At 40.4% G+C, this 10194-nt stretch overlaps 1 long non-coding RNA gene across 1 annotated transcript; it reads left to right on the forward strand.

Moving 5' to 3' along the window:
- The first annotated feature begins 8586 nt into the window (after window positions 1-8586).
- LOC118480892 lies at window positions 8587-9904 on the forward strand. Its single transcript, XR_004864128.1, has 3 exons — window positions 8587-8930; window positions 9021-9133; window positions 9809-9904. It is a non-coding gene; the product is annotated as an uncharacterized LOC118480892 (long non-coding RNA).
- The last annotated feature ends 290 nt before the right edge of the window (window positions 9905-10194 follow it).

Raw genomic sequence — 10194 nt, forward strand, 5'->3', positions numbered from 1 at the left:
GATAGATTCATACCTCTACACTAAACTTGGTATAACTTGCTCATTTCTTGATGAAAACACTTGATTCTTCTTCCTATTTGCTTGGTTAATCATGGAGTTTGATTCCTTGACTTCTCCTTGGAGAAATCAGACCTGGAATTGCTCCGAAATTGACCAAAAACTTTCTGTTTTGTTACATCTTATGCAAACTTCATCCAACTTGTGTTTAACACAACTCAAACCAATGTCCTAATGCTTACAACCTCTCTTATGGTTGGTTAAGCTTAAAAACATGGTTGAGACATCTAATTCAGAGGTTAAAACCTCATAAACTTTCTGTTTTAGTTAGGGTTTTACCCACAAGTAGTGTTCAAGTATGAAGCTTGATGAATGTGTGATGGTTGGACAAGCTTGGGCTATCCTTCATAAGAATCCACTCATTACTTGATGTTTTCTATAGATTAGTTGTTGTTATTTCCTTAATACTTGTATGTTCATGACCCTCCTTGTTGTTTATAACAACAAGTGTAGTGGTGGACAATAGTGGTGCCTAAATGGGAGCTTGTTCTTCCTACCTCATGTATGTACTCTATGACACAAAGAGGTGCCTAAATGGAGACATTAATCTCCTACCTCATGCTTGAATCATAAGACTTGTAACCAATATAATATCTAGGCTATTCTATATACATACATATATACCTAAGTAACTAAACTTGATGATAACCTAATAGTTACTTGTCAAGAATATGTTACATCATCTATGACCATGCTCTTGTTACGACTCTAATGGACCTTTGAATCCATGAAATCATACCAACTCTCTTGAGTTCTAATAGTGTCAAGAACATACAAGATGATTATTTTTACGTATGTTATTTCTATACATTTTAAACTCCAAATCTATAATCTTCCGTAAACGCCAAACTCACACACCTTGTTTGCCTCGTGTAGAAGGACAAGGTGCTCCAAACTAATCCATCCACCAACTCACTCGCGGGAATTCAAGTAGGAAAAGCTTGCAACCACCGTGAGTATACTCGTATTCCCCCTTTTACTTTTATCACTTTTGGGGTGTAACATGTTTTATCTATCAACAAACTTACACATGAACATTTTGCTTAAACACATGAACATTCCTATAACATGCTTGTATACGTGATGGCTTGATACTTTAAACTTGGGTGAAACTTATGTGTTGAATTTATCATTAACTTCGTACGAGCCAAACCGTGACATATGTAGCGCTATAGGATTAACGACCCGCCCTTTATCATCGATAATGTCATGAGCATATTGCGTTTCCTTGGTTTGATATGTTAGACACATGCCATATTTAAATGTTTATCTTGAATCACATGCTTGCTTTGAGGAATTGTTTAAAACTTATCTTTTGCTATGTATGTATCAAACTTGTATACTCGCCTTTGCTTTTGCATTGAATTATTTTAAACATGTTACAGGTTGATGAGGATGATGCTAAGAAAAGAAGTAGCGTTGATGCCTAGATACACATATAGACGTTAGGGTTTAATATGTTGTATCAATTTTGTTATGTTGTCATGTTATTTTTGTTAAACTTGTTGTATTTGAATTTCTTGTAATGTTGACAATTTATCTTATGAAATGAAATCGGATTATTTAAATACTTGTCACAATTATTAGCGTTATGATGTCTCGAGCAATCTTCACACTTCGTCTCATCCCGATGTTTCCGCCATTGGTTGGGGTGTGACAGATTGGTATCAGAGCCATAACTATAGGGAATTAGGAAAAATTGCCATGCTTTTGCCCTAATCTATAGTTTCAGGAATTTTGCCTCTTATTTGTTGTTTAAAACTTTTGTACTCTACCATGCATGCTTCCTAGCTATACTCTCCATTAAATTTACATGCCTTTCCTAAGGCTAACACGAATACACTTATGCTATTTTATACTCTTGTAACATCAACGAGACAACTTTACCAAAATAGGCGTGAAACCCACAATTTGGTAAACGACTCTCACTCTACCTTTAATCTATTTTTGCACGAAATTTCACCATTAAGCTAGGAGTGACATCCATAACTTAATGGTAATTTCCATTTCAACTCTAGTGGACCCTTGTCAAAGTGTCAAAATTTTATTTTTGGCCGACAAGTACCGACCACATTTAGGGTACGAGATCGTCAAGTTAGGGGTGAAACCCGCATCTTGTCGATTAAGTCCCATTCCTTGATTTTTATTCTCGCCAAAGTCCCGAATGTTCCAATCATTTAGAGATGTGTAGTAACCGGAAGGGTAAGATACCGTTAATCGCTTCTCGATGAGAGTATCTTACTTATAGGCCAAAGCACAATATCTCTAAATCGAAAGGAATTTCGACCCACTTTGGAATTGTCGACGTTTCTCTACCCGAAACAATCCTATGTTTTATTGAGCCTCTCTTTTATGTATCTCAATTTATATGTGATTTTATACTTGAACGTTCATTCGTTTCGAAATGTCGTTTTAATCATTTTGCACGTTACCGCAATCACAAACAATAATAATTCTCGTGAACAAACTAAATTTATACCCCCTTTACGCAACTTATGTGTTATACTTGTTGAATGTATGTTGGAAACTTATGCTCTATGTGAACTTTACTTGATACATGAACACTTATTTGCTTTTACATACACAAACCTTATTTTCAATTAATGATCAAGTCTCATCCTTTCCTTCTCTTTCAATCTTTTAGATGTCGTCTAGCTCTTCCAAGAAGCAAAAGTCAAAGAAGGGTTCAACTTCCACCGCCATGTCTCAAAAAGATTGCATGAAATTTATGGCCAAGCAATTTGCTAAAGTCCTACCCGACATCTTTAGCAAGATTCAAACCGATTCACCGCATGGCTCTGTTGACTCAAAGGCAGAAAAACCCAAATCGACCTTCCAATTTAAGCAATTCATGGCTTATAAACCCTTAGAATTTACTGGCAAGAATGGCGCTACCGCCATGATGAACTGGTTTGATGCCATCGAGCTTACCTTCTTGCAAAGTGGCTGCCCTGACGAGCTAAGAACCTTGAATGCAACTGGGGTGTTTCGTGAAAAGGCACTCGAATGGTGGACGACTGAACATAACAAAAAGGGAAACGAGGTTGCACATGCTATGCCTTGGGACGATCTCAAACAGCTTATGAAAGACCACTTCTGTCCTCCTCATGAACTCCAAAAATTGGAGAACGAATTTTGGAACCTTACTCAGAAGGGGAGTGACATGGATGGCCTGATTACGCGCTTTAAACAACTCAGTGTTCTCTGTCCTGGACAAGTCGAAAACGTTCCCAAAACCGTAGCCAAATTCGTCCGTTGTGTTGCACCTTCCCTGACAAACCACCTTGCCTCTGCCAATCCCCAAACCATTGAAGATGCTTTTCGTATAGCCACCGAACTTAACAACAACTGTGTTCTTCATGGAACCTTTGACAAGGTTTCAACAAAGAGTGCACGCCAAGCTACAATTGACTCTTCTGATGAGCCCAAACCCTCCCAACCATCTAAGAAAAACCAAGGCAAGAAGCGGAAGGCTTCGAGCCAAAATTGTGTGGTCGTCACTCCGCCAAACCCACAACCCCTGCAAACCATGCCTGCTTTTGCCAACAATGAAACTCCACGCAAGGTTTACACTGGAACGCAACCGAAGTGTGGCAAATGCCAGTATCATCACCCTCCAAACGCTCGTTGCCGAAAGTGCGACAAGTGTGGCCGAAGTGGGCATACTTCTCCATACTGCCGCATCCCACCACAGGCCTACCAAAACCAAGCCCTTTTAGCTCCAAATCAAGTCGCCCCTGGGCGAGCATGCTACACGTGTGGTGATACTAACCATATGGCCAACGTGTGCCCTCAACGTTACCAACCGCAGCAGCCTCGACAGCAGCAACCACAGTCTCAGCAACAGCAGCAACAGGCCCAAGAACCCGCTAGAGGTCGAGCTTTCCTTCTCACCACTGCTCAGGCTCAAAACGCGAACGACGTCATTACTGGTACGTTTCTCGTTAACCGTGTCTATGCTTCATGCTTATTTGATACTGGTGCCGATAAAAGTTTTGTGTCGTTAGAATTCGAGTCCTTGCTCAAGTGTAAACGCTCTAAGTTGCCAAAATCTTTCCCTGTCGAAGTCGCTAATGGTAAAACCGTCGTTTTCAATTCTGTTCTCTCCAATTGCTCGTTGGTTTTAAACGATCATACGTTCTCAATCAATCTCATACCCATGCAAATGGGTAGTTTCGACGTCGTAGTAGGTATGGACTGGCTTAGGCGAGTCCGTGCTGAAGTCGTTTGTTCTGAGAAATTCATCCGCCTTCCCCTTCCAAATGGTGATTCTCTACATGTGTATGGCGAGAAACCTTCTCAAGGTCTCAAGCTTATGTCGTATATCCAAGCGGACAAATGCTTACGCAAGGGTACTTTCGCCTTTCTCGCCCACATCGTGGAGAAGAGAGACAAAGGCCCAAGCATAAGTGACGTTCCCGTCGTACGTGATTTTCCCGATGTATTCCCTGAAGACCTTCCTGGTCCGCCTCCTGCTCGTTCTGTCGATTTTCGCATCGACTTAGTGCCTGGCGCTACGCCTGTCGCTAAGTCCCCTTATCGTTTAGCACCCTCTGAGATGCAAGAGCTCTCGAGTCAACTTCAAGAGCTTCTTGACAAAGGCTTTATACGCCCTAGTACTTCTCCTTGGGGCGCTCCCGTTTTGTTTGTCAAAAAGAAAGATGGATCATTTCGTATGTGTATTGACTATCGTGAGCTCAACAAGCTTACTATCAAACACCGATACCCTCTTCCTCGCATTGATGACCTCTTCGATCAATTGCAAGGCGCAACCTGCTTTTCAAAGATCGATCTTCGTTCTGGGTATCATCAACTTCGAGTACTCGAAGAAGATGTACCTAAAACCGCTTTCCGTGCGCGTTATGGTCATTACGAGTTCGTGGTCATGCCCTTTGGTTTGACCAATGCACCTGCTGTTTTCATGGATTTAATGAACCGCGTGTGCAAAGCATACTTGGACCGTTTTGTGATCGTCTTCATAGACGATATTCTCATTTATTCCAAGACGCAAGAAGAGCATAAGCGACACTTGCACCTTCTTCGTACTGAACGTCTATACGCCAAATTCTCCAAGTGTGAATTTTGGCTAAAAGAGGTTCAATTCCTTGATCATACTGTCAACGAACTTGGAATTCACATTGACCCCGCAAAAATCGAAGCTGTGAAAAATTGGATCGCACCTAAATCTCCGTCTGAAATTCGCTCGTTTCTTGGTCTTGCTGGTTATTATCGTCGTTTCATTTCCAACTTTTCAAAAATCACTGTTCCTTTAACCTCCTTGACTCAAAAAGAGAGACCTTTTGTTTGGGGTCCCGAACAAGAGGAATCTTTTCAAACGCTCAAGGATATGCTTTGCAATGCTCCTATCCTAACGCTTCCTGATGGTAACGATGATTTTGTCGTGTATTGCGACGCTTCAAACCTTGGCCTTGGTTGTGTCCTTATGCAACGTGACAAGGTTATCGCTTACGCATCGAGACAACTCAAAATTCATGAGAAAAACTATACTACCCACGACCTCGAACTTGGTGCAGTCGTTTTTGCATTGAAGATTTGGCGACACTACCGTTATGGTACTAAATGTGTGATCTTCACCGACCATAAGAGCCTCCAACACATCTTCAACCAAAAGGAACTGAACATGCATCAACGCCGTTGGGTAGAATTATTAAACGACTACGACTGCGAAATCAAATACCATCCAGGTAAAGCGAATGTAGTAGCCGATGCTCTTAGTCGCAAAACTCATGTCAAAAGTATTCGCTGTTTCCAACTCGTCCACGATCTTCAAAATCGCATACGTAACGCTCAGTATACATCCGTTAATGAGGGTAACCTCTACAACGAGATGCAATGTGGTGCTGAAAATAGTCTCGTGTCCAAATCTAATGGCATTTTATACTATCTCAATCGTATCTGGATTCCCAACCGTGATGATCTTCGCAAATTCCTGATGAAGGAGGCCCATAACACGAAGTATTCTATTCACCCTGGTGCTGACAAGATGTACCATGATATGCGTACATCCTATTGGTGGCCTGGAATGAAGAAGGATATAGCCACTTTCGTCTCAAAATGTCTCACATGTTCCAAAGTGAAAGCTGAACATCAACGTCCCTCTGGCTTACTCGAACAACCAAGAATTCCTATCTGGAAATGGGAGAGCATTGCCATGGATTTTATCACTAAGCTTCCTCGCACTACTGCTGGTCATGACAGCATTTGGGTAATCGTTGATCGATTGACCAAGTCAGCTCACTTCCTCCCTATTCGTGAAGATTTCAAAGTCGAGAAATTGGCTAAGGTCTACATGAAGGAGATAATCTGTCGTCATGGTATTCCCATTGACATCATTTCTGATCGTGATGCTCGTTTTACGTCTCGTCTCTGGCAAACTTTTCAATCTGCTATGGGTACTAAACTCAACCTTAGCACTGCCTTCCATCCTCAGACTGACGGTCAAACCGAGCGTACTATCCAATCCTTAGAGGATATGCTTCGTTCATGCGTAATAGATTTTGGTGGCAACTGGGATTCACACTTGCCCTTGGTCGAATTCTCGTACAATAACATTTATCACGCGAGTATTCAAATGGCACCTTTCGAAGCATTGTATGGTCGCAAGTGTCGTTCGCCTATTTGTTAGCACGAGATTGGTCAAGCCCAAATCACCGATCTCGAGCTTATACAAGAGACAACGGACAAGATTTTACAGGTTCGAGACAACTTATTGAAAGCCAGGAGCCGACAAAAGAGTTACGCTGACAAGGGACGCAAACCTATGGAATTCGAGACAGGTGACTTCGTGCTTCTCAAGGTATCCCCTTGGAAGGGCGTGGTTCGATTTGGCAAGAAAGGGAAACTCGCACCTCGCTACGTTGGTCCTTTCAAAATTCTCGAGAGGATTGGCAAGGTTGCGTATAGACTGGACCTGCCTGAAGAACTCAGCAATGTACACCCTGTCTTCCATGTGTCCAACTTAAAGAAATGTCTAGCTGACGAAGGACTCCACGTTCCTCTCGAAGACTTGCAAGTCAACGAAACGCTTCACTTTGTGGAAAAACCGATCGAAATCATGGACCAAGGAACCAAGCAATTGAGGCGCAGTCGAATTCCTATTGTCAAAGTTCGATGGGAAGGAAAACGTGGCGCTGAATTTACTTGGGAGCTCGAAAGCGAAATGAAGTCAAAATATCCTCATCTTTTCCCTACGTCTTCATAAATTTCGGGACGAAATTTCCTAAAGGAGGGGAGACTGTAACGCCCGGCTATTTTGTACTTTCCATTGATAGGAAGTTTTGTTCGTAATTCTATTTTTGGAAACCTTGTATTCTTGTAATCATTTCCTTTCTTTGTAATCTTTATTAAATCGGGACTTGGATCATTAATGAAACTGGTATTTTATTTCATATATGTGGTATGCACTCTAATTATGCTCGTATGTTCAACTTCGTGCATCAATCGATGTTAATCATTATACTTGGAATCTATGTGTGAAACTTGTGATCAAACTAAACTTATGCTTCGAACGTGTTTTGAACAAGAACGACACTTGAATTGATACTTATACACTCGATTATACTTGGCTTATACTCCTCATGCATAATCATATCTTAATCTATGCCATTGTGGCAAATGTGGTCCCTAAAACACTTTAAAACATCAACCATACAACTCTAGGGGCCAAAATTGTAATAAAATGAAACTTATCCAGAACCACAAGTGGCTCGCGGCCCGCGTGGACTTAGCCTGAAACCTTAGGCGGGCCGCGTGAGGTCCCTGGTCGGCAGAAGCTCCAACAGTCGCGACCAGCTCCATTGTTTGAGCGGGATTTCAAGTTTAAACCGAGTTTTGGCTCTAGTAAACATCTCTAATCAACCCTAATCACCTCCCTATAAGTACCCAAGCTTCCCCAAGCACTTGGACACTTTCACCACTCTCAAATTTCACCAAAACACTCCCAACTTCAAGCAAGAACTTGCATTTTCGGACAGATTCATACCTCTACACTAAACTTGGTATAACTTGCTCATTTCTTGATGAAAACACTTGATTCTTCTTCCTATTTGCTTGGTTAACCATGGAGTTTGATTCCTTGACTTCTCCTTGGAGAAATCATGTAACGCCTCGTATTTCCGCATTTATATATTTTAGGAAATACATGTTCGTTTTTATTTTATTTTATTTTATTTTATTATCACCATCGAAATCAAAGCGAGAAACTGACTAGAATCGACAACGACGCCACTTGCGTGATTTTAATGCAATTGGCGAACGTATGCGTAAAAAAAAAAAAACGACTGCCGACTGCATTTTACGTGTTTTAAATACTAAAATTTTATTTTACGACGTTTTGCGGAGTTCGGGTTTTGAAAGCGGGTTTGCAGAAGTAACGAGCCACCTAAAACTCGAGGGTTGGGCTTGTGGGCCTTGGGCCCAAGCCCAAGCCCACAAAACCAAATCTAGTATATATGACTAGTTATGAGGGTTAAAACCCTAAAATTCCATTTTCTTTTCACCAGCCGTTCTCTTATGCTTTCAATCACTTTCTTCTTCAACATAAGTCATAACAATGGAGTCTTATCTTCAATAACACACACCCTTAAAACAAACCTCTGTCACATCTCGCTACCAACCCTTTCAAATTCCACAATTTTGTCACGACACCTCTCACACGTAACCCTCTCTACTTCGACATAACCAACCAGTCGCGATCCATTTCAAGACCCTCTCTCGCACAGTTGAATCGTCGCCTGAATTCTTTTCGTGTTCACGCCATCGTGTTTGGGAGAAGAACAAGCCTGCGACACACTTTGCATCATCGCCGGAAACACCCGAAGTTCACAGCAGGAATACTCCCTTCGTTACGTTCGGTATACACTTCTCTTTTCGATCCATTTTACGTTTCTGTTTTTATATATACACACGAAGAATCACAATTTAATATAGCAAACTATACTTAGTTTCGTCTTTCATGTTTCTGTTCGATGGATTAAAAAGGAAATCGTTCCTCAACCCTCCAGTCGTCGGAAGACGAAGACGTCGCCCGAACCGAAACCCGACTCGACGTGTTTCGGTATAATTTCTCTTGCCTTTTTGTTTCTTGTTGGACATTCTGATGATACGAATGGAAATCCCGATATCATGCAATTCCAAAATATCTAAACATTCAAATAAAACTATACAGTTTACTTTTTTTTTTTTAAAAAATGAAGAAGACGAACTGAACGAGTCTTCAAAGGAAATAAATATGCAAACACTTCACAAAGAGATATGCAGCTCAGTTGGTCTCCTCGTTTCATGTTTAGCCGAGCGGGCCAGGTTCGAGTCCGGTCCGCTGCACATCATTTTCGTTTTTTTTTTGTTTTGTTCAAATTGAGTGTTCTTTTATAAAAAAATCCATATAAAAACATATCCCAGTTATTTTGTTAAAAACAATATTTAATTTTGTTAAGTTCAAATTTCCTTTCTTTCTTTTTGTAGTAATCCTTTTAAATTTAATCCTTTCTTTTATCAGTTTCTAAATTTTTTTTAAAAGTTTACTTTCTTTTATAATTCAACCTTAAAAAGAAAAAATAAAAACTAATAATCACATTAATACATGGTAATTCATTATACTTCTTTCTATAATTTTAAAGGGTAATAATCTAATCAATTAGAATACCTAATTAATTAAGTTATAAATCTTCAACATTAGGAATATCATTTAACTTATATAATGAGTCCGTTATGTGTTATTCTAAACATCTAGGATAATCGCTCTTGTTCGTTCTCTCGGATGTTTCCCAACCTTTACTCGTGCGTTATTTCGAGAAAGCATCATACGCAACCACTGTGAGTATACTCGTATTTCCCCCTTTTTACTTTTACCACTTTTGGGGTGTAACATGTTTACCTATTAACTTACACATGAACACTTTATTAAACACATGAACGTTCCTATAACATGCTTGTATACGTGATGACTTGATACTTTAAACTTGGGTTATTCTTATGTGTTGAACTTATCATTAACTTCGTACGAGCCAAACCTTGACATATGTAGCGCTATAGGATTAACGACCCGCCCGTAAACTTGAGGTTATGTCTTGAGCATATTGCGTTTTCTTGGTTTGATATGTTAGACACATGCCATAT

This window comes from Helianthus annuus, chromosome 8 (assembly GCF_002127325.2).
Source record: "Helianthus annuus cultivar XRQ/B chromosome 8, HanXRQr2.0-SUNRISE, whole genome shotgun sequence".
In the NCBI taxonomy this organism is placed as follows: Eukaryota; Viridiplantae; Streptophyta; class Magnoliopsida; order Asterales; family Asteraceae; genus Helianthus; species Helianthus annuus.